Genomic DNA, 7687 nt, shown 5'->3' on the forward strand with positions numbered 1-7687 from the left:
ACTTGCTAGTAATACTTTGAGAGGTATTGGTGAGATTGTGGACATTCAAACAAATAACATTTAGTTCATCAACCCTTTTGCAAGAGAAGGAGAGGATAACCCAGCACATAACCAACCACAAAATCAACCCAAAATGCCTAAATTCTCATCACATTCCGTACCAACCGGGAAGAACCTACCAAATGGTACTCCCACATCACAACATTTAACCGGTAATTTCATTGCAAAATCCACATTTATAAAATTAGTTGAGAGAAGTCAATTTGGGGGGATGCCTAGTGAAGACCCTCATTCTCATATGGAGACTTTTTGTGACTATTGTGATGCGATTTCTCAAACAGGAGTTACTCAAGACCAAATTTGATGGGTCTTATTTCCTTTTTCTTTGATTGGTTCCGCGAAGCAATGGTTAAAGAGCCTAGATAAGGCTACTCTTGGTATTGACTCTTGGAAGAAATTGGTACTTGCTTTCTACAAGAAATTCTATCCTCCTGAGAAGACTAACTTGTTGAGAGCCCAAATCACAGGGTTCAAACAAAGGGATGAATAATCTTTGTATGAAGCATGGGAGAGATTCAAGGATACTTGCCGATCATGTCCTTATCACGGACATAGCGAGTGGTTCTTGGTACAACAATTTCGGAATGATCGTTATGAAGACTCCCAAAACATTCTCAATATGGATCAAATGGTGTGTTGACCGAAGTTGACGATAATCAAACATGGAACAAGATTGAGGAAATGGCGGTCCATAACTCACAATATTGTAGACCTCGGGAGGCTACTAGAGGAGGAAAGCATGAAGTGGACTCTATTACTCAATCGGGTGCTCAACTTAGTGCTCATATTGATACCATTAATTTGAAGTTTGACAAGGCTATGGCTTAGCTTGAAGAAGCCTCCAAATCACCTAAGCAACATGTGAATGCCATGGTGGCATCTTCTTCAATTCCAAGTGGAGTATGTGAGAGTTGTGGAACTTTGGGACTTGACCAAAGTGAATGTAGGGGAACAAGCGAACAAGTGAATGCTTTCCAAGCATACAAGAGTGGTACCCCTTATTCCGACTATTACAATGAAAACACCAAATTCCATCCCAACCTCTCATAAAAAAGGCAAAATTTTCAAAACCCTTAAACAACATACACCCCACCTCCAATGAGAAACCAAGCTCAAAGACCCTTTTACAATCAAATCCAAGGTTATCAAAATAAAACTCCATACAATCAATCAAATGACCAAGGTTTTGATGTTCAAAAAGTGGTCCTCCAAATGCAAAAGAACCAACAAGAATTTTTCACTCAAATGCAAAAAGATAGTCAAGCAAAAGACATCACCATCAACAACATCCTAGCCCACACCAAAATGTTGAAAACCCAAATGTCTCAATTAGCATCTTCTAGCTCTCAAAGACAAAAGGGGCAATTACCACCTCAAAGTAATCCCCCAAGACATGAATCGGTGAGTGCCATCCATTTGAGGAGTGGTACAAGCTATGAGGGGCCAAAGAAGCAAATTGAGGAAGACATTGTGGAGAGTAGTGATAAAGAAAGAGTTGTGCAAAACTCTAGGGAAGAAGAACCCATCATTCAAGAAGCTTCAAAGAAGAATGAATAAAAAGCTAAATAGAAGGAGCCTATTGTAACTTGACCTCAAAGTCGTCAAACTAAGCCTAAGTTTGATGAACAACATGGAAAGTATATGGAGACTGTAAAAAACTTGGAATTCTTAATTCCATTTACGGAATAAATCAATCATGTTCCTGCCTATGCAAAGTATATGAAAGGCATTCTTACGAAGAAGAAATCCATCCGGAAGCTTGAGACTATTTCTTTCACTAAGGTGAGTAGTGCCATCCTACAAGGAAGTTCACCTCCAAAACGAAAGGATCCGGGAAGCTTCTCTATTCCATGTACCATTGGCGAAACCACAATCAACAAAGCTCTATGTGACCTTGGGGCAAGTGTGAGTGTCATGCCATATTCGCTGTGCAAAAGGTTTGGAATAGGAGAGCTTAAGTGCACTAATATCACGCTTTAAATGGCGGATCGATCAGCAAAGACACCTTTAGGGGTATGGGAAAATGTGCCGGTAACAATTGGCAAGTTCTTCATCCCGGTGGACTTTGTTATTGTTCATATGGAGGAAGACTCCAACATTCATATCATTTTAGGAAGACCTTTCTAATACACCGTGGGAGTGGTGATTAACGTGAAATATGGAGAACTCACCCTCGAAGTGGGAGATGAAACAATCGCTTTTAATCTTGACTAGACAATGAGAACTCCCCGATTACATGAGCCATGTTTCATGGTTGATCATTATAGCCGAGAAAGTGAGAGGAAGAAGTTGGCATCTCAATGCAAAGAACAAGCTAAAGGTAAAGAATCACCACCCATATGGGAGAAGAAAATGGGTAACCTCCAAGATGCTCCGTCCAAGGAACAAGGGTGTTTCAACAAGAATGAGAGCTTGAATAGCTCACCACCACTCATGACAAGAGAAGAGGATGGCCTCATTGGCCATAATGACAAGAAGAAAGAGGAGTTGTTCTCATCAACTCGTGATATTATTGGGAACAAGTAGATGAAGTATGCGGTCTTTGGGATGATGAGTTTGAGGGGATATTCAATCCTTATATCGGTAATACTATGACCCAAGACCACAATGAAGAACAATAAGTGCAAAGGTCTATTGAAGATCTTTATCATGATAATGAACAAGCTTTCGACTACTTCTTCAAGGTGTTGAGCAACATCAACAACACCTTGGCTATGCCCCCTTGACATCTCATTTATGCATGAGAGTTTGGTGGGGTCCTCCCTAAACCACCATTTTTAAATATTCTAACCCCTTAACTTGCATTTTACTTATTGTATTGCATTTTTGACAATTTTGGATTTGTATTTTTATGGCTTGATCAAGATTTTCATCATTTTAAGAGAAAGTGAGGGAGGGACTTATGTGACTATTGATGTTTAGTGTTTTGACATAGTGTGGGGATAGAAATTTCCTAGGCTATCCAAACCTTTTTAGTGCCCCCACAATGAAGACCAAAGGAATGAAGAGTTAGTGACACGGGTTATGAAATACCCTTGGATGGACCTTAATTCGTGTGGCAGAGGGAGAATCCGAGCGGCCCAAAGGGAATCCGCTCGTCCTGAATATAATCCGAGCGTCCTGGTGAGAAGACGCTCGTCCCGAGAGAGCTAGGAAAAGATGTTTTTGGTCTGATTGAGAGTCCGAGCGTCCCACAAAGAATCCCAACATCAAATTTCTCAACCAAAATCACTCAAATTAAATCCAAACTTCCTCAAAACTCAAATAAATCACTCCTTTACCAACAACAAGTGATTAAAACACCAACATCCTTAAAGTTTGAGTCGATTTTTAGGATACAAGGCAAAATTCAACTATCCTAATTCGATTTGGGTCTTATTAAAATTTGAACAAATCAAGATTATCTTTGGTGTTACTACATAAAGGAGAACATGGCAAGAACAAAAGTTGGAAGCAAGGTACCCCCAAAGAAGAACCTTTCCAAAAGACAACAAGCTCTTCAAGCATCTAAGGCATTGGTGGTTCAAAATGCAAGGATGGAAATTCAAGAATCTATTCCTCCTATGGAAGCTACTACTTCTACTCCGGTTGTTGAACAACTAGATGATTATCCGGAGGTAATTTTTACTTTTGACTCTCATAGGGAGAAATTTGTTTCCTTTGCTAAGAAATTTATTTTACCCACCAAATTCATATGCCAAGAGACCTTGTCAAAATTGGATGTCTTAGAACAAACCAAGACCTTTTTCGAGTCCATGGGGTTGATTACTTTGTTTGGTATGTAAGAGTTGACTTACTTATCCCTCACCTTAGAGTTCTTAAGCTCTTTGAAAGTCACCAAGTTGGAGACCCGAACAAACATTGAATTCCGTCTCGAGAATATTGATAGGAAATTGTCTTTTCGCGAGTTTGGTGAAATTTTTGGCCTTAGCAATGACCCGACTTACACGAAGAAACCTACGAAGTATGATCCCGCTCCCTTATGGAAGGCTATTACCGGGAGAGGGTTTACATCTTACCATGATTGTCGTGCTCTTTTTGTCAATCATCCGGGCATAAGGGTATGGCACAAAGTTGTTGGGCATACTTTGATTGCTTGGAAGGGACTGAACCATTTCACCGAACTTGACTTTATTTATCTCGAGTCGACCTTGAACATTGGAAGAGAGTTCACCAAAAAGTACAACATTCTTCAACTTTTGATTGAGAGGTGGCTCAAAGTCGATCATGGCAAAGAAGGCACGGCCTTTATTGTAATTGGAGGTTTGGTAACTTATTTGGCAAAACACTTAAACCGGAACTTCAACAAGGAAAACACCTATAAACCGGTTAAGGGAGGCCATATCATTGATCTAGCCACCATGGTTCAAAAATTCAAATGGGTCACGAATGATACTCTTGATGACAAATTTGCGTGGTTAACAGAAGATGCTAAATCCTTCACATTGCCAAGCAAGAGTTGTCGAATAAATGTTCATAGGCCAAACTACCTTCTTCCACTCTCCGAGGAAGCAGAGTATATTATACAACAGCAAGGGGAAGACATTGCCGAGCCCTCCTCCTCCATTATCACCCCACCTTACCCATTAACCTACCATGAATGACTACATGACTCTCTTGATGAAAGAAATGCACAATCAAGCTTATGAGGATAGAGTCAATGCTTATAAATCACAATATCCGCCACTCCTACATCTTGCTAGGCAAGGACTTCTTGACCCATCTTATCCTTTGCCTAGTTGGGCGGATAAGGAAATCTTCTTTCCTAGTGCTTTTAGAGGTGGTAGCTTGGGTGAAGAGGAGATGGTTGTTGTTGAGAGTGGTGCACAGGAAGGTGATGAAAATGAAGAGAATGACGAAGAAGAAGAAGAATAAGAATAAGAAGAATAAGAAGAAGAGGGTAGTGAGGAAGAAGAAGGAAGTACAAGTGCAAGTGATGGTAACTCCGGATCTATGGAGGTTGATGATGATTCTAGTGAAGTTGGTGATGATGGAGATGATAGTGATGACGCCATGGGCGAAGATTGAGGATTAGCAAGCTCTTGGGAGGATGCCACATTACTTTGTGAGTTTCCTAGACCTCCTTTAAGGTTTGTCTATTTCTCTGGTTTTTCATATAATTTTTATCTTGATCGTAATTTTGAGTCCTAGAATCAACTAGAGGACTCACACCTCGGCCACATTGAGGTGTTTCTTTAATTGCTCCCACATTCAAAATTCAAAATGACAAATGTAGTTTCATGCATAGCATCCTTATGCATCAACTCCCCCAATTTTTGACATTAGAAATAGTGTCTATTTTGGTTTGGGGAAGTTTATGCATAGGCATTGGGAGCTAATCTAAATTATGCTCTCCAACATAACAAAAATCATGCATCATATAGCAAAGCTTAGTTTGCATTCACTCTTGTTTATATGTCATATAGTTTGCATTTAGCTTAGAAATCATGCATTTTCATATAGATTGTATAATTTCCTATCGTATTGACCATTGAGGACAATGCCCATACTAGTGTGGGGATGGGAAATTCTAACATGACTTTTTAAACAAAAATGATAAAAATTGAAAATTTTTGAAAAAATACAAAAACATGTCTTTTTTTTTTCATAATCATAAAAACCATAAAAATTTGAAAAATTCAAAAAAATCCAAAAACATGTTCATTTCCTTTGTAGTGTAGTCTTGTATATATTGTTTTGTATATATTGTGTTTGTTTATCCTTTATCACATTGATCGACTACGCCACATCCGAGACATGAGGATATTGAAGACCGCATGGTATGATCTTTCCAATCTCCTTTTTCCTCTTTATGATTATGACTATGTGGCTTTATTTTGATTGATGCGGTATAAACAATGTGAATTTAGGATTGCATTTAGATTATTTGGCATAATAGTTGGTAGAAGCATATGTATTAGGATGTATATATGTTAGTTGCATCATAGCATGTAGTTGCATTTAGGAAAAAATTTGTGAAACCGTTTATTTGGGAAGCTTGATAAGTTTATATAAGGCCCTTGTAGATACTTTTTCTTCTTAAGACTTTGTTTGTTAGAATGCTTGTAAAACACCTAAGATGTGTAATGCTAGTATCTTTTGACCCATGGATTAAAGCCTAGTCAACAGTACCTTGTGGTGTGATAACTCCTTGGCTACCGTTTATTCCAAGGTGACCCTTGAAACCATGCAACCGTCATCCATGTTCTACCACATTTTGTCATCAAAGGGAATGGGCACAAAAATTGTTCAAAATTTGAGTTCAAGAAATGAAATGAAAAGTAAAAAAGTTTGCAATTGCATCAAAAGAAAAGAGGAGTAACAAAAATAGACTCTTAATGCTTCAAAAATAAGCACCCTCCCTACAAATGGGGTAGCTTTGAAAATGTTCACAAAGAAATGCAAGAAAAAGTTGAAAAGCTGTCAAGTGTTGAAAATGCCAAACATCAAAATAAATGGCAAAGAAAGTGTTCTCAAAATGACAAATGCCACAAATTGGGGGGAATAACAACAACAAAAAGCAAACTCCCATACGAAACTCAAGTTCTATTGATCCCTTTTCCATCGTATCCACTTTTGTGCCTGGTAGAGAGGGGACGACCATTCTTCTTGTTTACGCAAGGAAGGGAATTCCGTTATCCTCTAGTGTTTCTAACACCATAGGGAGTCTACTCTTGACAAAAGCATTTATCAATTGAGGAAAAAGGTACCCTAGCCTGATACAACTTGGAGGTGATTTATTGGTATCCTTCTAGGCTTAGTAGTTTGAAGAAACCATATCTATAATGGAATGTGTACCCTTAGATTGCTTCCCCTTTAGATAATTTCCGCCACTTAGATGAGGAAAGTTGCTATTCATTTTTGTAGATGCATCCATTACTTGCTTTGTGTGCTTTAATGCTTGGATGTGTCGCCATTTTGGCAAGGCCCTCCTTGCCTTGCAAGAAGGCATCCTACCTCATGGTTGTCTTGTTGTGAGTTGAAGGGGCGGAGTGAGACCCGCTAATTTTTGTTAGTTTGAATAAGGGTCCTAGTTTTTGTCACCTCTTTACTCGAGACGAGCAAAGGTTCGGTTTGGGGATATTTGATGTGACTCATATTTGAGCATATTTAGTCCCCGAATTAGCCTCGTTCCTATGCTTTTTTAGTGCATAATTGGGTCATTTATTACCTTTAGTTTCTCGTTTTTCATATTCTTTAAGGTTTTGTTCCCCTAGTAGAAAAGAAGTGCAAACCTTGCATTTTCATGGCAAAATTGAGCTAAATTGATCAAATTCAATGACCAAGCATCAAAGGGAAAACAATGCTAGAAGGCCTATGTAGGAAATAAAGTAGCTTGGGCAATGATGAAAGGATCCTTGCATCTCCAACAAGATCCCCGAGGATTGTTGAGAAAAGAAAAGAAGAGAAGTGACTGTGAAGGAATCCGAGCGTCTCCCTGCCCAGGACGAGCGTCGCCCTACTACAATCCGAGCGTCCCGAGGCCAAGACGCTCGTCTTTAGGCCAAATTATCTGAGCGCCCCGACCCACAATCCGCTCGGATTCTGCTCCAGAACCAACCTTCCCTCACCAAGACGCTCGGGACGAGCATATTACTCGAAGACCACCAAAATGGAGATAAGCATC

The 7687-nt window shown here is 39.3% G+C and overlaps 1 non-coding gene across 1 annotated transcript; it reads right to left on the minus strand.

Annotated features, from left to right (window-relative positions):
* Positions 1-505: 505 nt before the first annotated feature.
* Positions 506-612, minus strand: LOC141636114 (small nucleolar RNA R71). The gene has a single exon (XR_012540748.1). It is a non-coding gene; the product is annotated as a small nucleolar RNA R71 (small nucleolar RNA).
* Positions 613-7687: the final 7075 nt, after the last annotated feature.

The sequence above is a fragment of the Silene latifolia genome, chromosome Y, assembly GCF_048544455.1.
Source record: "Silene latifolia isolate original U9 population chromosome Y, ASM4854445v1, whole genome shotgun sequence".
In the NCBI taxonomy this organism is placed as follows: domain Eukaryota; kingdom Viridiplantae; phylum Streptophyta; class Magnoliopsida; order Caryophyllales; family Caryophyllaceae; genus Silene; species Silene latifolia.